Raw genomic sequence first — 25,433 nt, 5'->3', positions numbered from 1 at the left:
GTTTGTTTCAAATTTCACTCTGTGATTTGATAAATTTCTTTCCCCACTACACCTAAGTAATAGTGAGCAGATTCTCTTCTTTTCCCAGAATCTCATCACAGAAAAGAAATTCTAGTTATTGATCATCTGTTCAAGAAACAGGTTTGGGGTACAGACCAGATCTTCTATGTCTCCCAAATCCATGTTTTGTGTTTGTTTTCCACATTTCTGTAACATACTTCTCCTGTTTGAGAGAGGGGTAGTACATGTTTGAGGGGCAATTATAATCATTTTTAAAAATTCAAGGATTTTAATGTTTAGACACTAGTCGCGTCTACCGTATATACATATATAAAGTATGTGTTTATAAATTAACATCTAATGACAATGGATTAAGAGCCTGAGTGCCTGTGGTGTGCCCACTCTTGTCCATAAATCATAAACCACTTGACCTAAGGGCTAAGCAGTGGTTGCTTGGAAATTTCATGTCAAGAATAACTTCTCGATGCAAATCCATCTAAAGTAAACTCACATAGTTCTGAGATTCTGATGCAATCCAATAGAGAGACATTATTCAAGTTATAAAAACAAGCTATCAGTTAATATTTTAAGTAGTTTAAACTCTGACAGCCACATAACCACATTATAGAGGAAACAGTTACCCATAATTTCATTCTCCTAAGAAACCTGTTATTGTTTCCCAGTCTTCTTAATATCAATGTGATTTTTTGCAGAGTAATGTCTTTAAAAGATAGGATATACCTGGGGCAAGCCCGGTAGTAAAGTGGTTAAGTTCACATGCTTTGCTTCAGCAGCCCAGGGTTTGCAGGTTCTGATCCTGGGCACAGACCTACACGCTGCTCATCAAGCCATACTATAGTGGTATAGTCCCACATACAAAATAGAGGAAGATTGGCACAGAAGTTAGCTCAGTGACAATCTTCCTCATGCAAAAAGAGGAAGATTGGCAACAGATGTTAGCTCAGATCCAATCTTCCTCATTAAAAAAAAAAAAAGATACGACATACCTGAATTTCTAAAGGAAGTGTTGGCAAACTCTGACCTAAGGGCCAAATTGAGTCGGCTGCCTGCTTTTGTACAACTCACAAGCTAAGAATGTTTTTTTTCTGAAAATCAAAAGAAGAAATATAATTTCATGATGTGAAAATAATATGAAGTTCCAATTTTGGTGTCAACAAATAAAATTTTGTTGGAATACAGCTATGCTGATTTACTTATGCATTACTTATGCATTGTCTGTGGCTGCTTTTGAGCTACACAGGGCTGAAACTGGGTGAAGACAAGTGAGGCACTCACCTTAGGCACAGGATTTAAGGAGGAGTCCAGAAACTCGGCAATAAAGATAAATAATACCTTAATGCGGTATTTAAAACTCAAAGTTAATGTAAAAAAATTGATGATAAACAAAATATCAAAATTTTATGCAAGACAGCACCAGTGCAATAACAATAGAGCTGAACAGTTGCAACAAAGACTATATGGCCTCCAAAAGTTAAAATATTAACTGTCTGGGCTTTAACAAAAGGCTCTGCCCTCCTTTGCTTTACAGCATTTAGGTCCTAGCATTATTTTTATATTTCCACCAAGATTTTCTTCTTTAGTGTAAGACACAGATCAATAAAACTTTGTGATAAAGATATTCTTTGCCAAAGCTCTTTGTCAATCAGAAGAGAGGAAACAAACCAAATGAAATATATTTGATTAATAATATGGCAGCCATGAACTCTCCTCATTCTCACTGTGGTTTTCTTAAAATAAAGAGGAAAGGGGGGGGGAGGGAAAACGGAGAGGGGCAGGAGGGAGAGAAGGAGGAAGAATTGTGCCATGTGACCCACACAAAATTCTGTGTGCAAGGGTGACTCTATCTAATATGATGGCCAATACGATGCCCGGGTAGGGGAACATACGCTTACAGAGACAATCATTCATCCAGATGCTACCAAACATTGATTGTTTTTTTAAAAAATTTACTTGTCATTTCATGTTTGGTGCTGGGTTATTCTGCACCATAATTTCACTCTGAGAAAGTTTAGGATGTTAGGCACCAAGCCTTAGATATTATCTAAATTCTTAACAAGAGAGGAATAGACTCTGCAGAGGATCAACCTATACTTTTCAATCATTTTCAAGGGCTAGTTGGCTACTAATGGACGCTAAGACATTAAATTGAATGCTAAGTATTGGAAATGCAATGCCATATAATGAGATTAAATATCAGAGGGAATTTTTAAAACCTAATTTCTACAGATTATTTTTGAAATTCTTACTTGTTTTGCAGAACTCAATTTTTTCACGTCAGTTGTTATGAGCAATATGCTTCTTAACACTTTTAAGAAGTGGTGAACTGATGGTTTTTCATGCGTACTCAAAGAAATCTTTGATACTAATTTGTCAGAAGTCTTTTATTACTGTTGAGAATGCTGAAAAAATGCTTCATGGGAACACACTCAGAATTTCCTGCACTTTACTCTTCATTCTGCTTTTCAAAGATTTTGTCCGGCCACAAGGATACATGTGTTTATTGGCCATGAAAAGTTACGTTTTACTTGCTTTCATAAATGTTGTGCTAAGAACAACTGAGGTTTTTAGTTTTATTGATAAATATATAAAGTTTAAAAGTTAACCCCCCCAAATATTCATTTATTAAATATTTGAAGAGATGTCCAATTTATTATGTTGTGTAACATCATTTTGGAAGCATTAATATAAGTCTTTTAAATATATGGGAATCTTGCATATTTTTTACGATATTTTACCTTTTTAACAAAGATGTTTGATAACACATGTTTGTAGCAAATTAAGAAAAGGAAATTTTTTGAGGACTATTGTATAGACATTATGTTATTAGATGATAATGATTCTTTATCTTTGCAAATTGTGGTTTACACTGGTGGCTTGAAATTTATTTGTACTTTTTAAAATTTGTTTGACTATCAGATGTTCAAAGTGGTGAGATTTATAAATACTCTCAATTACATTCTGATCCATCAACTCAATTGGTTAAATCATCTAGCATCTTATAGAACTTCTACCTTTGAGATCTGTCACCAGGAATTCAGCCTTTATGAAAAGAAAATAGTTCATGAATTCCAGAATTGTAAAATTATAAAAATTTGGATAATATGTCAAGTTTAACATTGTAAAATTACTCAAATGTATAATATATGCCATAAGAAAAGTATAGCATCTTTGCTAGTTAGACTGATTACTACGCACTCAGTGGCTGGTTCACCATTTCTCTGTGTGTTTGCAGTGAATCACGGATAGTACTGATTTAATGAATATTTGTTGAATAAATGAACTCAGTAAACTGAACAAAAACTGAGAAAATCGTGTTAACACAGGCTCTCATTATGGACCTTATCAAAGTCTCATTAAGCATTTTAAAACCGTCTTCATTAAAACTAGAGTCTGTGTTAGAAATGTGCATATAGATATATGAATAGACGTAGATATAGAAAGTATATAACTCTGTAAGTAAAATTAGGTCCATGCCTAAAAGAATCAGGAGTTTTAAAAAGAGAGTTTATATCTAAGGGGGAATATAACAATCTCTGTGTTTTCTATTTCAATCTGGATCCAGAATAAAAATTAAGGTGAAATTTCTTAAGAAGAAAACAAAGAATCATTGCATTGAGGGCCATCACTCCGCTTGGTTGGTGGTGAGGTGTAGGGCTAGTTCTGCATTATATTAAAGACTTGAAGGGCTTTCCTATGTAATGTCTACTCCATGTAAGTTATTGTCTAAAAGTGGTCCCATTAGTAATTCCTGAAACCAAAAGATTGACCAATGAATACCGTTTATTACCTGAGTACTATAGGAAGAATAACATACAGGCTCTTGGGAACTTTAAATAGATTTAATTCTACTATACTATTCGGAATATTTTCTCTTAGGTCAGAGACATGACAAACACCTGGAAATACGAAGAAGAGTTCATTTTAAAGAATCCAAAAAATTTGTTCTAATGAAGCACTCGAAGTGTTAAAACAAAAAAACTAAACCTAAACCTTCATCTGGGCGTCAGAAGCTGTGGATTTTGTCTCAGCTGTGCTAACAACTGGCTGTGTGACCCTGGACAAGTCACCCAATCTTGCTGGCCCTTAATTTTTTCATCTCTTAAATGAAAGAGGTTTCAGAGGGATTTGACGATCCTAAACCCTAAGTCTAAATCCTAGTGGTTTCTACAGAAAGTAATCAAGTCAAGGGAGTAGGGAGGAGGCATCTGAGCTGTGTTTTCAATGAAAGAGGTCGACTATCAAAAGTTGGGATGCAAGAAAGGCTGAGGGTCCACACACCACACACTGCTTCCTGCTCTGAGGAAATCTACCTTCTCTCACACAATTTGCCAGCTCAATTCTTTTGGTTTTTCTGATTCTTATCCACAGGCCACTGCAATCACTTGCTAGTTTGTGTGTATTTACTCAGAGTAATCATTTTATATCCAGCAACTTACAGTGTGGTCCTAGGAAGTGGCGGCATTTCAGCTGCGTGAAGGAAGAGGATCAGTCTGAGCATTCTTGAGGAAGATTGCAGAACTGCTTTTAGCTCACGTCGTGTGTTTCTAGTCTGAGATTTCTTTTAATGGGAAAAAAGTGATTTTTTAAAAGGAGAAACTTGGATGTTTCCTAAAGCAACATTCAAAGCAATTAAATGGAACTTTTTAAGCAACACGATCTTTTTCACTCTCTCAATCTCCTCTTTAGCCTTAAGTAAAAACCAAAAGAGACCTTTGAAAAATGATGATTTTTTTATATTTAATATGTGATCTTTTCATGTTTCTGCTGTTGTATGCTTTTGAGCTGTCTAACAACTATAGCTATGTAGCCAGAAGAAGGGCAGACTTGTCTTATATCCTGTGAAGAGGTGACTACCTGAAGTGTGAGAAAGAAAGCCAACATAAGAATTCTATGAAAGGTTTTACTACAGAGAATATGGGGCCAAGACCTTCATCTAACCCTGGACACACATTATTCTTAATAATGCATACCAGTATCTTTTTTTTTTGGCCGACTTTAAATAGGGAGCTTACGAAAATTGACAATATTTTACAGAAACAGAGTTTTTTAAAAAAAAAAACCCATAGTTCTGTTTCCTGTATCTTTCACAGTTCTTTAATTTGAGTCATATCACTTTTATCTCGTCTTGCTTTAACACCAGATTTGGTTTAATTAAATTTATGTCAAATGAACACATGAAACGAAAAGAAAATCAGAAAGCCTGCAGTTGCCCATTAGTGAGTCAGTGACTGCACTGAAAGGCTTTTGAAGCCTGGCTTACTGCCAGGACAAGCTTGCAATGATGCTCGGAGACACCCATGATGCTTTGAAGGGAAGGACTTAGCTGACCTGAGCCTGCTCAATGGAATCAGTCAAAATCCTCATGGGCTGGATGTAAAATCTATAATAAGTTTTCTATCTTCAACCATTTACCTGTCAAAGGAAAAGAGTAGGGGGTGTGAAACCACAATCCATAAAGAAAATTAATTGTGCCAGCTCCATTTATTATTATTATTATTATTATTGATTATGTGGATGATTTTGTTTGCCTGTTTTGAAAGCAATATGCCAAACCTTTTGAAAGACAGTGCCAAACTGTCAATCTCTGGAGGTACTCCATCAAAACAATCATTTTTAATGTGAGGCTCTCCTAATTGAAATATCTGTCAACTAGTCAAATAATATATGCTGTTAGAGAAAATAAAAAGTATAAATTTTAGGAGCTAATATTTAGAGCTTTGCAGAAGTGTCACTCTTAAAACACCTAAGTTTAAAAATAAATGAAGCCTCAAATGTTTTGAGGCTCCTGCTAAAATGCAAAGTAAAATACTGTTTCATATTGTTTCTGATACCACATGGTCTTTGTGTTTTTATACTTAAACACATTTAGTGCATCTAGCATCAGCTCCTCCATATAAAATATATTGAATGACTCTACCAATCAAAGTAATGTTTTTTTAATCTGTTTTTGTATTCAGACATTTTCTTAAGGGATATACATTACTATGTTTATTCCTTTTGCTTATTGGATTCTGATGCAGAGGTTCATTTGTATTTTATATTTTCATATTTTAGACATTAAAGTCTTTACATAAACTTTCAACAATAAATAAAAAAATCATTATGTAGCAGCAGAGTACACTGAATGTTAGTAAAACAGGACATGTAACAGCAAGCTTGCTGAACATCTAGAAATATCAAGGTGACTAAGGTTGGCGAGAGGGCTCTTAGTGTCCTTTTTTTGGTCCTGTTTGAAAATAATTGAAACAAAGAAAGGTCTAAATGTTCCTGAAGTCAAATCAATATTATCTGAGGTGCTTCAACAGTCCAGCAATACCAAGAATCAGCAATGTACTTGTTCAATTTCTAATTTACTCAGTTTTACTGATCTCTCACAGTTGTACTATCTCATGTTTTCTACTTATATATGCCTTGCCTTTTTTTTCTATTTCATTTATAACTGAAGATAAAAGTAAAGCAAATAAGAAGTAAAGAATTTCAAGAGTTACATTTGTTCCATCTGAACGAAGTTCCAGTCAGAGATCCAATGTGTCTTGGTATGTTCTGGTGTGTGTCTGTGCTGGAGCACCACACTAAGACTTGCCTTCGGTAGAATATTGTTTTGAGAAGAGAAAGGATTTCTGCCTAGAGCTGATTTTGAGGCATCATTTCTTGGCCAATAGCAAAGTCCTTAATTTTGTGGAATTTGTGAAGTATGTTCAGCTGGATTCTGCCACTTGCCTCTAGTTGGATATTAGTACTCTTTTCATTTTCACGAGATCAAATAAGATATGAAAATACTGAGTGTTTTCAAATTCCATAGGATATAGTACAATCCTAGTAATATAAGAAAAAAGATGGGTTTAATTTGCATTCACACTGCCTTTAATAAGGTTAAAAATGTAAGTTTATATTCAAATAATTCACTTCTTAAAAATCATGCCTTTCTTTGTTCTCAATATACATTTAACATTTAAAATATAACACCAGCACATGTATCCCCAAATAACTTCAATTAAAATTAAAAAGGAAGAATTTCATGTTTATGAAACAATCTTCAACTATTCAATATTAATTCAAAATTCTTACTACTATATATTTTTTTCATGAAAAACTTTTCAGTTTCCTCAATTATTTTGCTTAATAAAGGATAAATTAAATGTTCTGTTACGTATTGCACATGATCATGGTCATTGAGAAGAATCTGGAAATGCTCTATCCAAAAGCTAAATATTTAATAATAAAAATTTTAGGAAGTTGAATATATTTCTGAGCATGGTAAGTCATAGTCTTGTTTGATTGTTTTTGATTGTGTTAAAATATTATTAGACGTCTGCTTTGTAATATTCATGGAGATTTTTTTAAAGGGTTAGAGGAGAAAAATAAGCAAGCACTCAAAACCATCCTAGAGACTGCTCAGAAATATTTATTCCCTCTTGCAAAATATTTGTACAATAAGCTCTTTTAAACCAGAATACACAATGACCACAATATTCAGGCAGATTTTTACTTTTTTTTTTCTTTTTTGAATTATTCTAGTAATTGTGTAGTACAGCTTTCCCCCCTGGCACTACCAACCTAGCCTATTTATTCCACATTTTAAAACCAAATTGCCAGAAGTGTCTAATAAGCTGTACTTCAGAAAAAAAAAAAAAAAGCCGCTTCAGGGCCAAGCTTTTGCTAACACACTGAGCATTAAGAGATGAATCAGGGGCGTAACAGAATGCTGAGAGCACCTTTTGCACTGGAATCAAAGGCACGTCTCGAGGAGTCAACATTTTGCCTGAAGTTGCTCTCTCTGGCTCTCCCGTTCCCTGTAATGAAGTAGCTGAAAGGACATTTGGGACAATCCTGGGCCAAGCACAGCTGTCTTAGATCCACCTAAAGAATCATAGCCAAAAGAAAAAACGATTCTGAGAAATATCTCAATCCAATTCTCTATGTCCACAAAAAAGAAAATGTATGGTAAGGCATGGCCCACCTTACTGGGTAGAATTTGAGATTCAGTCAGTTGTTCCTGAATAGTCTACGATTAATTGCCACCTGTTTGAACTCTGCCTTTATTTTAATTTAGTTGATGCTAGTGTGGGAGCATGTGTTTCATTAGGATGCAAATTCCCAAGTCTTGTGCTTTCTGATTTCCTCAATTACTCAAAGTGGACGTTTCAGGATGAAATAACGAGTGAGCAAAGGAGGAACAAACCTTTTAAAAAGGATCCAAGAAGACAGTTTACACACATGCTACGATCAACAGTCAGACTACTGGACAGGAAGGTATTCTGTCAGATAATTGTCCAGCTCAAAGTAAAGATTAATACAGAAGTCCTGATATTCTGATTTTGTCACTGCCTACCAAAGTATCTTCCTATCATTTCCAAAGGAAAGAAAATTACTTACAAGTGTCATTTATATTCATACAATAAAGCAAATAGATCAATACATGGATATGAAGCATTTAGAGTATTGGGAAAGCCAAACTTTATGACATCAATTTTTTGTTGCAGAAACAATTGCATCCCTAGTTTTAGACAAATGCTAAATTGCAAAGATAGCCCCGCAATTCCAGGCAGCTTTTCAATAGAGCATTCCTTTTATGAATTAAAAACATGTGGCCTGTTTTAATATTTTCCTCAAAATAAATAAATGAATAAATATATATTTTCTTTCTTAGATAAAAAATAAGTATTCTTTTCTTGGGTGTCATGGGAAACTTGAGAAAATGTATTTTAAATATAATATTAGAAACATGATTCTCTCTCATATAAAATACAAAATACAAGGTGTATTATTTATGCAGTTCAAACTTTAAACTCAAAATAAAGCATTTTTACTCAACTTGAAGTCAGTATATTTTTTAATAACTGCAACAGTCCACAGGAGAACGCATGTCACTTTTGTTTTTTAGAATAATAGCTTGTTTTATCTGTTGTCAACATTTGTACATAAAATGTTTGTAGTCATATTTTAGAAATCACACAGCTCTGTCTCTGAGTTCTGTTCTTACAAATCCCCCGGTTCCAACAATATCATCACAGAATGTTAAAATGTTCACAGTAAAGGGACGTGCAAGTTTGAAGGTTCCAGTCAAAGTGATTATACAAAGTGATAACACTAGGGTTGTTATCACAACCTAAAAGCTGACAAGTCAAAAGGGGAGACAATGTGCATTTTCACTGGCAAATCATAAAGATTCAGTGGAGCAGGACAGCTGCGTTCCCGCGATCAGAGCCATTACGGGAAGAAAGGATTTTGATTAAGTCCGTTAACTTTGCACAGAAGCAGATTTGAAAGAAACAATAAGGGCAAATGTGCTCAATGCACATCTAAAATATTAATTAACACACCTCCGGAAAGATGAGTGCCTGCACTTCAGTTACAAAGGCAGGGGGAATTCACGAAGTTAGTTCAACCTTCACCCTTGCATAGTGATGGGGTGCAAAAAGAAAGGCAGCGATGAAGTCACTTACAGTTCGCAATTCAGCTGTCATGTGGAAGTCGGCAGTAGGTATGAGCAAAATATACTGTGAAGAATATGTGGCTCAATATTATACCGCAAAATCAAACTTTGCAACTGCTTATGCATAATTAACTCTCTGGGACTAGCCCGATCTGGGGCACCACTTTATAGAGTAATAAAAAATTAAACTAAAAAATACAGACTCCTAGGTAACTGTGGTCACAGTAAAACTCTGTCTTCCTTTGCAGGCTTATTATTTCCTGAAGCTGTGGCTGACAGCTTCTATGAACACACATTTTTGCATACATTTTGTTTATGTGCAAGCCTTGGCATTTCAGCCATCTCCTGCTGAGGCCCCTTCCTACCATATGCTTCTGTTTTTCTTCATTAGGTGATGTGATCCCTTCTGACTGTTGCATGCACGTGAAAGGACAGTGGGCTTTGGGGGGAGAAGAAATCCTGCTTTAAGAGAGTACACGTCAGTTGGCCTTCAGCTGTTTGGAGCTGATTGCATCTGACAAGTGTTGTGGCTACTCGTCGTAATGGATGTCTCTGCCTTAGCAGAGAAGAGGTGAAGAGGATGTAATTCCCAGTGAAAGAAAGCAACATGAACTATTATTTAATTACTGCCTGATATAAAACTCCCTAGGAGTCCCTGGGGATTTATAATTCTAGCTTCCTCCTTTCTTTATTAATGAACAATCTAGTCTTTCAGTGCAATGCAGTTAAGCCACCCCTGTTATTGATAGGGACTTTCCCAAACGAACAAAGCAAATAATCCATTTCAATACTCGAAGCATGTCCGCTTCTGAAGTGCTCTATTTTCTTAAATATAGAAACTGTTCTTTCACCCTGTAAAAAAAAAAAAAAAAAAAGCGTGTGCTAGTGGTACCCAGGTTTCTTTCATTCACGGGTTAAGATTTGGTGTGCACATTTTTGATTACTCTGCAAACTGACCTTTTCAACCCTCTGGATTCTAAGAATCAATTAAAATCCTCTTCTCTCCCCTCCCACCTTCAATTCTCACACCAATAGGATACCGAGTTAAGGAGACATAGCTTTTGTTTTGTCTTTTAACCACGTGAAATTTCTGGATGAGCTGAAGCTGATATCTGACAGCAATCCATCTTCCACACAAAACTTGTTGTCCTGCCGGGGACCGGCAACTTCAAAATCTCAGAGGAGGTAGTCATGCAAATCTGTTATTGATTGCCAAATTATAGGATATTTTGCAATCAAATTTTTCTATTCATTTCTTTTACTGGGAAACAGTACAGGCGGAAAATTGGTCATGTGATGTTTTGGACTGAATTCTATTTACATAGTATATTAAAATTGCACAGTCATTGAAAAGGTATTGAACTAATTTAAGTGGTAGGAGGCTTCAGTTCACATATTAAATATGTAATTATAAGATTATATAAGTTTTTCCCTTTGATATATAGTTTGTAAGAATTATATTGGTGAATTTTTTTATTTTGTGTTTTTTGCTACTGCTCATATGGGCCTTATCCAATTTTACCGAAGTAACATTCTTGCAGTATTTATGACATATCGTAGCTTATATCATTGATGGGAATTCTTTACCCAATATTTCACAAAAGGCCACAAACTAATTATGAGAAAACACCCTGTGCCAAAATCTCATATGGAGAAGAAAACACTCTGTATTATATTACTGTGTTTAGTTCAATCACATTTAGCTTATATTAGTTTTTAAGTATTCTTTCATTTTGCTATATCCAAACGTAGCCTGGCAAACTTTGAAAACTGTGGTTTCTTTTTGAAGGTAGCCAATTTGCTGATTTGGGTATTATCAGAAAATAGTTCATACGATGACACCAGACTCTTTAACATTTTTATGCCCTACATTTTTGTCTTCCTGAGAAATAATCACATTTGCCTAATTTATTTATATATAGAACAGAAACACTTTACAAATGACAAGGATACAATTTTATGTTAAAAGCTTGCATTCACAGTTTTTCCAAAGCAAAATCCCTGGCCTTTCACACAGATTCTAATGTTGGTATTTGCAGTCATGTAAAGAAATATATTTTTATCCAATGACTGCCATTAATGTAGACCTCTGACTGGTATAGAGAGAGTGTTAATTTTTCATTCATGGGTGTGGACGCTACTTCCTGTTTGCTTTGGAGTACTTTATTACTTTGGAGCAGACTGCGAGTGCATAATTTCATAAATGATCCATTTCTTTTCAATTCACTTGTGTTGACGTAGATCAAATATTAATGACATTGGAGGAGGAAAGGCTATTTATGTGGCTGTTTCCAAAATGAAATAGTAGCTATGTCAAATTGAACAATTTGAGCTGTTAATGCCAATTAAATATTTTGACTCCTGATATAAAATTTGATAGTTTGAAGCCAAATGTTAAAAATAGGGAACAGAATTCACCAAATATTATGAAAGCAAAATTCTATTTTCAGCTGCGCTGTACAGTAAAAGAATTTCTCTCTTTGTTTTAGTTAATATTACTATGTGTACATGTACTCAAACAGCCACACACAAATGTTTTCTTTTCTTGTGTGGCTTCTCAAGAAAAGACGAAAAAATTAAAAATTTAATTCTAATATTTTTAATGTAAAATCAATTAAGCTTCATATAGTTTCAAATGATACTATACGTTAGTACCTCTTCCTCTTTTCTTTACAACTATTTATAGAGGGAAAAGCAAAAACACAATTATAAGAAAAGTAACTGTTTCCATGTCTCATTTGACAAAAATCTTCATTCATAATGAGGAGCAGGGAGATTTCGTGCTGTAGTGCAGCATAGAGCAAAACTACTGATGAAATTTAAGGTGTAAACTCCATCAATAACTGAGCTGTAACAAAACATTTTTAAAAGGTGGGTCTTTTTGCCAAGATAAGTATCTTAATGTTAATTGATCTGGTTCGGGCACACGAGAGAGAATATTTAAAGATAGTGCATTTGCTATAAAATTGATCATCTACTTTAAGGATTCTTTTTGCACCAATAATGGGATTTTACATTTTAAAAGAGACATGAACAGTGAAATTTCTCTGTGAGGTTGAATATAAAACTAGCTAAATCTTACACCTTTGCTAATGCAGAAGAAAGTTCACCATGCTTAGCTTTGGAAGCAAGAAGTTTCCCTCAGATGATTGGAAAAGTTAATATCCCTTTATCCTCTACTTTTTTTTGATGAAAGAAACACACACGCACACACACACACCAAAAATAAGACTACTGCAACCTCATTGGCCCTGAGGGCAAACCCCGTAGTTTTAATAACTAAGACAATTCTAATAAGGAAATCATTACTGAAGAGCATCCAAACCTCTTATAAGGTAAAATATTAAAAATTAGTTTTTTCTCTCATCCTCATAAACAACGATACAATAACCAATACACAAAATTTTAGGAAGCAGTTCCTTTGAACCAGATTTTGAGTCTAGGGAGAAAATTTCATCCACAGAACTCAGAGCACATTTTGTAGTCATCTTTACTCAACTCAGTAAAATAGTTGACATTATTTTAATTTCTTCAAAGCAGTTCAAACTTCTCCATGACCACCATATAAATGGTGCAAAGAGTCACCTGAATTCAAACATTTAACACACATCTGATTATCAAAGAATCTTCCTGAAACTCACAAAAATATCTATCCTCTGTGCAAAGAGATTTGTAGACAAAGAGAATTTTGTACCCCATGAATAGTAAATGAACGTTTAAAAAGGAAAAATATTTTTTCTACAGATAATGTCAAATGGATTTTGAGTAGCAGCTAAATTAAAATCTTAAGTCTCCAAATTTCTATGTCAATTTGATCTAATAACCAGAAAGAATACTGCTGCCCAGAAATTCTTCCGGCAGCAGTTTCCCCCTGTTATACAACGTGCGTAGAATGTCCGTGGGTGGAAGGGTAGCGGACAGACCCCATCCCCACGTATAGGGACTCTGCAAATCAACAATTGAAGTTCTTTCTCCCCATTTTCAGAGAGCGGCACTCATTGTGCGCGGCTTTATCAACCGTCTGCGCTGAAGACTCAATCCTAAATCCAAAGGAAAACCGTTGAGGTTTACAAACTACTTTTCTTAATCATCAAAAGTACAGGGGGTGGTATTCTTGCTTCATTTGTGGGTCCACTCCAGCTCCAAACAGATCTGAAACCATTACAACGCATGGCAGTTGGTCGATAGTGTGGAAAAACCTCATTTACTGACTGGCCAGACAGTTTTAAAACCTTCAGATTTTTCTAAGTCTAGGTTATTAACCGTCTGACTGTAATCACATCTTCACCATAGGGAGCTTCAAAAGCTTTTCATTTGCATTGAATCAGTTGCCTTCCTCCCTGTCTTTTTTTCCCCCTGGAAATAAGCTTAAATAATTCAACAAACTACACACATGGCTAGTGATTATTGAACCATTCTGAAACACTCGAGGCAAATGGACCATTATGTGGTGGGAATTAAAACTTCCCTCCCAGTCACTGGGAGGGTATGTATTCATATATAGCGAATATATGTGGCTGCAGCATTCTTCCATAAACCCCATTCTGCTCAAATCAGGTGAAAAACACCTACACGCGTGGTATAACTTTCCTTCACCAGTGCTGGTTTCCGAGGTTATTAGGTCAGATAAAAAGCTTTTGACTGTGCACATACATTCAACATTTCTTTTCCCAAGAGTAGCGAGTAAGTTACTGTAAAAGAAAATACAGCACTTTTAATAGTCACACTACAGATGGATAAGAAGGAAGGAATGAATTACATGATTTTAGTCACTGCGAGTTTTCACCATACTTAGATCACAATGGGATTAAGTACATTTGGCTACTTGACTTGATTTAGCCTTAATTATAAACGTTTATGTTTTGTGAGGTCTTTTTATAAAAGTATCCATGGATATTTTACATTTTACAGCCACCCACACTTTCGAATTATCCCAAATCTGGAAGAATATTTTGTAATTTATCTTGCCATGTGTTTCTGTAGATGTTTGATGATTGAAGATAAAATCCCTGGGTATTGTAAGCCTAAGGCAGAAGCTAGGATTTTATGTTTTTAACAAAGAAAAAAATTAATTTCAAAAGACCTGAATAATTTTTTACTGATACAGTGCTTATTTCTCTAAGCAGATAGCAATAAAAAAAAACAAAGAATAGAAAGCAGAAAAATCACATATTTTCATAACAACCATAAATTTCCAATGCAAAATATCACAATATGAGTAATCGTTACTGAATGAAGAGTGGAAAATTTATTGGGAATAAAGTTATCTTTTTTCTTTAAACATTAACTTTAAAGTCTTAAAGACTGAGCCATACTTCATTGCATAGGACTAATTCAATTTTTTTCTTTTTATTAAAGCCCCAGCCATCAGATGCTGTCTGTATCCTGACACTCACCAATGTTAGGGGTGTGCCTACACTAACAATTTCCTAGAAATATGTTTTGTGATTATATATCTATATATACAGATAGCTATACATACACATATAATAACTTCCATTTTTGTGATTTTAGTATTTATATAGCTTTGCACCTACTTTTCAATATTGTACAGACTTTGTCAAACTTATGATATATTTGTCTAAATTATGATTTATATAAAAATATATGGGCACAACAAAAAGACTCATGTGTGTAACAAGTGATCAATGACACCACTGTTGTTCTAATTCTGGTATCTTTGATCCTCTGGAACTTTTCCCGAAATCTCTACCCCAGAATGGAGCCTGATTCATAACTGGCTCTTAATAAATATTTACTATTGAATGAATCTATCTACTTTATTCCCTTCTAGGCTACTGTAACATCAAAGCAATTCACAGCAATCCAGAATTTTATTTTATTATGTGTTTTACTGATTATATTTATTTGAATATGGGTTTTTTTGATTATGTATTTTATTCTATGTATGTCTTTGCTACTTTCCCTCTCTGTTTGCTAATTCTTCCTGACAATAACTTCAACAGGTTAAGCATCCTAACTACTCTGGCATTGCCATATCTATCCAAGACAGAGACTCACGCACTTCTCTGAGAGGTAGTGGTGGTGATAAGTGGGTTATAGACTACCTTGAATATCTGATTTTATTTATGTATACTCTTTCCAAAAGACATACATGGCCAAAACATTTAGGTAGAATTTTCAGAGTTCATAAACCCACTGAAATTTATCTATAGTTCATGGAACCCAAATTAAGAGTACTTAATCTAAAAGGAGTTGTGCACCTTGGAGCACTGGTTTAAGACAAGTAGTGTGACGCTATCAACTCTGATGGACAAGATAGAAGTGGGCAAACTCTGACCCTTGGACCAAATCTAGCTGCCACATGTTTTTATAAATAAAGTTTTATTAGAACACAACCCTGCTCATTCTTTGACCTATTACCGCTGGCTGTTTTCATGCTACAACAGCATTGTTGTGTAGTTGCAACAGAGAACATATGGCTAAAATCTACAATAATTATTATGTGGCCTCTTACAGAAAACAGTTTGCCAAAAGCTGGATTAAATATGTGTTCTAAATATAGCGAATTTTTCATATTGTTCAAGAAGCTACAGCTCTACATTTAATATGAATTAATGATAGAGACAGCTGTCTGTAAGACTCAATTTGATTTTATAAAAGTAATAAAATAAGGATACTAGTATGATTGTACCAGTCTACCAGGGACATCTAGAGAATGGCATTCAGTTCTGGGTACCATATTTTAGTAGAGTTAAACAAATTGACATTTTGTTTTGTTTTGTTTTGTTTTGTTTTTTCCTGGGAGTGAGACCAAGATGATGAGAATACATAAAACAATGAATTTAGATGAAACAGTTACAAAAACAAGGATGTTTAGCCTGGAAAAGAAGAGATGGCAGGGAAGTGGAGGAAGGGTGGATGGAAATAATAGCTGTTATCAAATATTTTAGTGATCTTTGTGGAAGACAGAGTTTAATTTGTTACGTTACCCCAGAGGCAGAGTGATATGCTGGTAAGCTGGTTCTTTGAAGGAAACAGCCTGGTTTGTAGTGTTTGCTGACTTTTGTGACACAAATATTCCTACCATGGCTGATTTCAAGCTACCAATATGAAGTCACTGAACACTGAGCTGAGAAGTGATGCACATAAATGGCTTTTCCAAGCACATCTAGACCAGCTCCAGCATGGCACTGCAGAGGGCACAGTGTGCATATGGCTTGAAGCTAGAGAAAGCAAACACAACTCCCCATAAGAAACTTAGGATTTGAACTGGTTTTCCTCAGGAGATTGTCAATTACTTTTGTAAAAAAGCATTTAACAGAGGCTGTGCATGTATTTGAGTGAGTATGCTTTGTAACTAAAACCATATCAGTAGAACAGGTTTATTTTTTATCTCATGCAACAGTTTATGATTCTGTGATGTTTGAAGATACGTCAAATGTGTTAATAAGCACTTCTGCCATTTTCTTTCTGAGATAAAGTTTCAGATATTATAATCTCAAGGGAAGAAGATGTATATTTGTTGATTTCAAACATTATAAAAGTTGACAAAAAACTAATTTGATAATGGATTTCTAAGCATAGATACATTCAAACTTGCCAAAAAGCAAGAGTTTTACATATATCCCTGCATGAGCTTCTCATTTTATCTTAGGCTGACTCTCCTTCAAGGTATGGTAATTGGAACCAGACCAGTGGCATAGTGGTTAAGTTTGCGTTCTCTGCTTCAGTGGGCCAGGGTCCCTGGTTTGGGATCCTGGGTGCAGACCTACACACTGCCCATCAAGCCATGCTGTGGCAGCATCCTTCATACAAAATAGAGGAAGATTGGCACAGATGTTAGCTCGGCAACAATCTTCCTCAAGCAAAAGGAGGAAGGCTGGCAACAGATGTTGGCGCAAGGCCAATCTTCCTCACCCGCCCCCAAAAAAACGATATTAAAATTTTGTTCATTTTCTTTTGTTACAAAAATCTTTTTGCTGTAGAAGGTGTTCTTTGTGAAAACAAAGGAGATAATTGGAGGTGACATCTTATCTTGCTTGCCTGTGGCTTCCAAAGGGAAAACATCTCAGGAAAACTCCCCACACATCCCTGAAACGTTGTGTGAGAGGGTCTAAATGCATCATTGATCTATAGGAGAATTCACTTTCTTAGTGACTGAATAAAAATTGCCTTAAGATCAGTCTTCTCTCAGAAATTTCCTTCTATAAGATGAAAAACAAACCAACAAATTATATAAAACTTACTTTTTACCAAGTTGAAATCTAAAAAGTGAGGTTAGGTCTAAGCTATCTTTGATGGTTGACTACCCAACAGCTAATTCCCACACTTTCAGAACTGCACTTTTGTTGGGGTAGCCTTGTGTGTTAGGAGGATCTGGACTCCTGTACAGACTTAGCAGGGGAATGTTGTTAGTAACAATCCCCTTGTTAATGATTATTTGAATAGTGGGTATGTAATTCAAGCCACCGTGCAAAGGGAAAAATCTTCTCTTGGTGTTCTAGGAAAGAAATCAAAAGACATTTTCTTTTCAGGTGTTCAGACAGTTAACTACGAGATTCTCTGGGCTGATCCTGTCATACTATGATTATGAGAGGGCAAGACAAGAACCAACATTTCCAGGATGGAAGAGCATAAAGACAGAAAGAAACTGGATTCTGGATGATGCTATTGAATCACTGGTTTAATCATCCTTGGAACCATGCTGCTTCTGAACCTCTTTTTGTGTAAAATAAAAATGAAAGTTACATAAAGACTTTCACAGAACAAGCCAAAGCTAAGAAAATTTATTGCCAGCAGACGAGTACTACAAGAAATATCAAAAAAAAAAAAAAAAAAGTTCTGCAGGCAGAAGTATGAAACCAGCAGGAAATTTTGAGTTAAACAAGAAATGAAGCTATCAGAATTTGTGAAATAAGAGTAAATATATGACTTTATTGTTTTTAATTTATGTAAAAGTTAATTAACAGTCTCTAAAGCAAACAAGAGTATGAATGTTTTGTTTGCTTTATAACAAGGGTAGAAATAAAATCTGACATGAATAACAAAGGATGGAAGGGAAGAAATTAAAGAGTACCATTGTAAGCTTCTTATACTACATGTGAAGTGGTAGAGTATTATTTGAAAATTGACCTTGATAAGTTAAAGATGTATATTGTAAACCTTTAAGCAACCACTAAAAAATTAAAAAGATATGTAACTAATAAGACAATCATGGAATTATTTTAAAATGCTCAAATAACCCAAAAGTAAAAGCTACAGAAGAAAAAGGGAACAAAAAAGATCAGACAAGCAGAAAACTGCTAGCCAAGTGGTAGATTTAAATCCAACCATATCAATAATTACATGAAGTAGACATGATCTGAATACCCCAATTAAAAGGCAGAGATTGATAGATTTGATAAAACAGCAAGACTCACTTATGTACATCTGTAATAAACCTACTTTAAATATAAAGACATGGATAGGTGAAAAGTAAAAGAACAGAAAGAAGGTATACCATGAAAATTCTAATCAAAGGAAAGCTGTAGTCAGTATATTAATATTACAGGAAGTTGACATCAAAACAAGTAATATTATCAGGGATAAAGAGAAACATTACATAATGATAAAACATCAATTCATCAGGAAGATATAACAATCCTACATGTGTATATATCTAATAATAGACTTCCAATTTTGAATTCAACATGTCCTAAGAACATGAGAGAGAGTTTTTTGCTTCAAAAATATTGTTTATTCCCCAAGAAATAATCACATCATTTAACACATCCATCAATATAAGTAAGTATCTTAGTTTATAATTGGTGAAATACATTTCTAGAATAAGAAATAATATGAGTAACTATTGAGAGTGCTTCCTCCTCTAGGGCTTTTCTGGTTTGACAACTTTGAGAGCAGAAGGTATTGAGGGTCATATCTTTCAGAATGCTTGGGTGCAGAGATGAGTCTTGAATTTGCTTCTTAGAATACTGAATCTGAAAACTTAGGCAGAATTAAGAAAATTCAACCTGCAAAATACAGCAAATTGGAAGATGTCTTTTTTTTTTTAACCCACGTTTTTTTCTCCCCAAAGCCCCGGTGCATGCCCATATATCTTAGTTGTAAGTCCTTCTAGTTCTTCTATGTGAGCCACTGCCACAGTATCGCAACTGACAGATGGGTGGTGTGGTTCTGCAACCGAGAAAGGAACCCAGGCTGCCAAAGCAGTGAAAGCACCAAACTACAACCGCTAGACCATCAAGGCTGGCTCTAGATGTGTGTTATTCAACAAAACAACTGTCTACTTGGTAGGCATTACATTTTTCAACATTTTTTTCCCCTATACATGCCTTCTCCTATTCAAATTAATATTCTAATTTTAGCTTGGAATAGTACCTCTGCAGTTTCATAAAGAAGAGTTAAGCACATTAAAAGTAAAATCAATCTGATTAATTACATTTTTTTTAACTCAAACAGATTTGTATTGTTCTATGTCAGTTTCTGCAGCTTTATTTTTTGCTATGGTCTGTTCAATTAGATTTTATTACATCTTCAGCTTTTAATACTAAGATGTCTCTCAAATCTTCACAGCATGGACAAGTACAGTTCTTTTTAAAAACCTTATAATTAAAACATCTTCTCAGCAAATATTTTCATGTGCCTCTAAATAATTTGCTCCCCGTGACTGTGGAAGATTAAACAATTTGTTCTAAATTGTTCAGAATCTGAACCATGTTTTTCATGGAAAGGACAATTTCAAAATACCTTTACTTTTACAATACTCCTATATATACTCTATTAAAGGGTAAACATCATTTATTATCCTTCAAAATATAATTTATAGATAAGCATGCATAAATATGATTAATCCCTTTAGAAAGAATATTATATTTCTTTTCAACACCAAATGTAAATAACATCATGTGATAAACTTTCATTCATTTAGTTAGTCAGTTAACATATATTGATTAGGTTTGTGCAAGCTACTGTTACAAACACAGGGGATATGCAAGGCTGTGAAAACTCACATTAGTCCCTTCCTTAAGAAGCTTAGTAGAACAGACAAAAATATTCACTTCACAACACAGAGATATTTCATCTTTGAAAAATGCTGTGAAAAAGGCACATGTTACAAAGAGTGCCTACAAAAGGAGGAATTAACCTAAAGAAGTGATACTTTATCTGAGATCTGGAGAATGAGGCAGAATAATTGGATGAAAAGGGAGGGAAAAAAGGTCTATGCAATGACATCAGGGTAGGCAAAATCCCCGTAGTGAGAAGGAACATGGTAAATAAAGGGACCAAGAGAGAACCATTTTAATTGAAATGCGGAGAATGAAGAGAATCTGGTAGAAGTTATAGCCAGAGAGGTAGACAGGACCAGAATATAGGTAAGATTTATGAATATGATGGGATTGAACTTCCATGATTGGGTTATGCTATATAGCAAAGGTTACATTTTGCAGATGTAATTAAGGTCTCTAATCAGTTGACTTTGAGATCAAGAAGGGAGAGAAAGCCTGATCCTGAACTAATCAAGAGTCCTTTTAAAAAACCCTTTAAAAAGGGATCAGTCTGTTCCTGAAAGAAGAGATTCAAAGCAGGAAAGATTATCCCGCTGACCTTAAAGAAATAAGGATTTGGGGCCGGCCTGTGGCCTAGTGGTTAAGTTCGAGCACTCTGCTTTGGGGGCCCAGGGTTTCACCGGTTCAGATCCTGGGCATGGACATGGCATCACTCATCAGGCCATGCTGAAGTGGTGTCCTACATATCACAGCCACAGGCACTCACGACTAGAATATAGAACTATGTACTGGGGGCTTTGGGGAGAAGAAGAAGAAAAAAAGAAGACTGGCAATAGATGTTAGCTCAGGTGTCAATCTTTTAAAAAAAAAAAGAAACAAGCATTCATATTGTGAACTGCTTATGGAGACAGCCACATGGCAAGAACCAGAGGGTAGGCTCTAGGAATGGAGAGTATTCCCTGACCAATTGCTAGCAAGATAACAGAGTCCTTATTTCTGTAGTCACAAGGAACTGAATTCTGCCAGCAGCCACAATGAGATTGGAATAAGCCCCTGAGCTCCAGATGAGAACACAGCCTGGCCAATACCCTGATTCGAACCTTGTGAGACACACAGCAGAGGACCCTATCTGAACTTCTGATCTACAGAAGCTACAAGATAATAAATGCATATTGTTTTAAGCTGCTAATTTTATGGTAATTTGTTATACAGCATAGAAAACTAAAACATCAATTTTTCAATAGACCAGGTGAAAGATGATGGTAGCATGGCCTAAGCTGATGGTAGCAGAGTTAGCAAGATTTAGACATATTTGAGAGAGATTAAGGAAATAAAATCGTTAGTAGTTGATATATATTGGGTATAAAGTGTGAAGGAGGAGTGTTAAGTATGCCAGCAAAATTTCTAATTTGATCAGCTGGATCTATGATGATGCCAATCACTGAGATAAAGAATATTGAAAAAGTGGCTGATGCTGAGCTTGGATTTGAGCATTTTAAGGGTCAGATGCCTTTGAAACATTTGAGGTAATGTTTCAAAGTGATTATGAAAATTAAATGGCAAATCATAGTGTTTGCCCCAGAGTAGGCATGAATGAGGAAAGAGAGCAGTCAGAGATTTTAAGAAAATAGAGGGGATTCGAAAATGTTGGGGAGGTATCTATATGAGTTGACCTAAAAAACAATAGTAGAATTAATGGTAAGTTGAGTATCATTTGAGACTGGTGATTAGGAATTTATGGTGGAATTAATAAATCTGTTTTGACACTCCACCAGGCAACTACAAGATGCTCCATGAAAGCTCTGGGAAGGTGGACAGTGGAGTTCATGCTACGATAAAGTTTTGCCTTATGAGTAGGATAAAAGGAAAGTGGTGGAAAGGCCCTAATATGAAATAAGGAGAAAAAGTAAAGAAACCAGGCAAAAAGAAAAAAGAAATATGTGGTGAAGAGGTGAGGCTAAATTATTTAAAGGAAAAAACCCAAACATGTCATATAATTAAATAGATAAATAAGTACCCTGAAGTGCATTTGATATGTAGCTCATTTGGTTTTGAGTTTTGTTATCTATAGCATGTATTTTCTTAAGAAATCCACCGAAAAGTGGTACTGTCATTCTAAAGGAAACACTTCCTAAAATTATTTTATTCTACCCCTTTCCTCTTGAAAATTAAAAGAAGAAAAATAGATGCTAGGTAAAATGCAAATTAGAAAGGTTTTGTGTAAATGGTATATTTTGTTTTTTTATATATAAAAACACCTTTAGTTAATTTGGCATTCAGATGATATGTACAATAGTGGTCAACAGTTCTTTTAAGTATAACTATCTGAGTTCGAATGCATGTATTAGTGATGTGACCTTAGGCAAGTTACTTAGTTAAATGTCCGTTTCATCATCTCTAAAGTGGGGATAGCTAATTGGGTTTTTATGATGACTAAAAGTTAGAACATACTTAGCCAAAACTTGACAGTAATTGTGAAACAAAACTACATGTAAATTTAATCTGCTTTAACTATATAAGGTTCATGTGCTTAGAAAGTGAATAGTAAAATGATGGAGTAGGATGCTAGAACAAAATGGAAGATACTACTGAGCCAACCCTGATGGTCTACTGGTTAAAATTCAGCATGCTCTGCTTCGGCAGTCCAGGTTCAGTTTCTGGATGCGAAACCATGCCGCTTGTCTGTCAGTCGTCACACTGTGGTGGCGGCTCACACAGAAGAACTAGAAGGACTTACAACTAGAATATAGAGCTATGCACTGGGGCTTTAGGGAGAAAGAAAAGAAAAGAAAGGGGAAGATTGGCAACAGATGTTAGTTCAGGGCAAATCTTTCCCAGCCAAAAAAAGCAAAGGAAGATATTACTTTGTGAATATATTATATAAAATAACTGTTCTGAAATGTTGTAAATATTTCCAAATGGCTGGAGCCCCAGTATGAATTGACACGGTCATAGTAGGTAGGACTACATACAGTATGTGTTCAATAAATCTTTAGTAAATGAATAAAAACGAGAATATTATGTTTATTATTATTACATAAAAATAATCAGTTAACATTCTAGCAATCGCCATATTACATTTAATTATGTAGCACCATTAAAAAATGCAACATGATTCAAGTGTTCTTTAAGCATGAATATGTCCTCCATTATAGTTGGAAAGTAAAACAAAATAAGCAAAAACAAAGAAAAACAGAATCACTTCTTTCCTTTAATAATTTGCTGGTTAGAAATTGCTTTCTTCTCATGTTACTTATAGAGAGTAATTCGAGTTTGTTAGTATGATTGGGTAAATCAGAACAAAAATTCATAGGGCACAAGGGCTACCAAATTAGTTATTCAGCAAATGCTCCTTTTATAGCAGCCATGGGGCCTGATTTCTTGTTTTTTATTTATTTTCTGTGTGCACCTGTTTAGCTGTTAGATTTCTTCCCTCCCCCGTTACAGCCTCTTGCTCCATTTCACATTTCTTGAGGATGGCACACCCAGCAATACTGTAAATTAAAGAAGTGCAAGGGAGAAAGGAGAAAAGAAGAGTTCTCGAGGGAGGGAAAGGTGAAAGGGACACCAGAGACCAAGCACATAAAGTGATTTTATCCTCTATTACTGTAAAAAAAAACAACTCTTCAGAAAATATGCCATTTTTGGTAAAAATGTTCTGGCAATTTTTACTTTGATATTATCTTTTTTTAGATGAAGAGTTAAACGTGTGCTTACCATTGAATGAGGTGTGTAATAATTATTGCACAGTGTTCCAAATCTCTAGCAATAACCTGCCCTGTGCCATAAGCAATTAGTCATATCCATGTAATATGTATATGTTAGACTTTTCACAATGTAAAATTACGTTATCATATGCAGTTGACTCCTGTTTCTTTTCCCCCTTGTGACATCAACAAAGTACTTGGTGGGAAGTTATCTTGATCTGTTTCACCCAGACCAAACTTGCTATAGTACCATCCTATTGACCTAGAATAATCCCAACCACCACAAGAAGTCCTCAGGACAACAGAAAGTGAAATCAGACTACTGGTCAACCAAAGCCTACTAAGGCTTTTACATTTTCCTCTGGGTGGAAAACATAAGGTTTAGAGATACTGACCAGGGTGAGCATCCTGGAGCGCCTTCAAATTTTTACTTCTCTGACGCCACATTCCATACTTAATAATTTATTACTCAGAAGTTATGTTCTTTTCCTTTCTATTTTTTCCTCTGGGCATAATAAAAACTGGCTTTAATTAACACTTTACTTGGAGGTCTAAGAGTCTTGCCTAGATCAAAAACAAATAACCAAGCAAAGAACATGAGATCAACATTTTCCCCTTTATCTACATATGATATTAAGGCATTTAAGACTGAATAACTATTTAGATGACTATCTAAAATGATATTGTTACCTTATTTAATTCTTGGTTTTGAGTTGATTTGACATGAGGTTTATCCAGAATCAAAGTTGTGTTTACATTTAAATAGAATTTTTTTAATGTCATCAGATCACATGCTCATCACAAACAAGTTGCAACGATAAAGCAGAGAGTTTTTAAAATTCATTAGTTGATTTTTGTTTTAAATTTTGTACTATATTCTACCCACATTCCTTGCTATCATTTTAGAGGGAGCAGAGAACATGGCATCCTAAAAATGAAGTACAAGCTGCATTTAATCCAGTTTTGCAATTCACTTTTAGTGATTTTTTGGGTCATTTTTAAAACAAATTATTTAATTTATTTCATTGAAAACTGGCATTTATTTTATTATTCATATTTTATTTACAAAATACTTGATCAAATAAGCACCTCTATTTTGGTCGCAAAAGTAATTGTCAGGGTAAAATTATAGAAGTCTGAGAATCTGACAACTCTCTGCAAACTAAGACTCCAAAAAGGTAATGATTGTGTTTAGTTCTAACAATGACAAAATCTCTCTGACTAAAAGATTTTAAAGGATTGGTTCAACACAGTTCTTGGCATATAATAAGTGCTAAATTAATGTTTTAAGTATTTAGT

Source organism: Equus asinus, chromosome 23 (genome assembly GCF_041296235.1).
Source record: "Equus asinus isolate D_3611 breed Donkey chromosome 23, EquAss-T2T_v2, whole genome shotgun sequence".
Classification (NCBI taxonomy): Eukaryota; Metazoa; Chordata; class Mammalia; order Perissodactyla; family Equidae; genus Equus; species Equus asinus.
The sequence above is the reverse complement of the archived record's forward strand: the minus strand, read 5'-3'. Positions refer to the sequence as shown.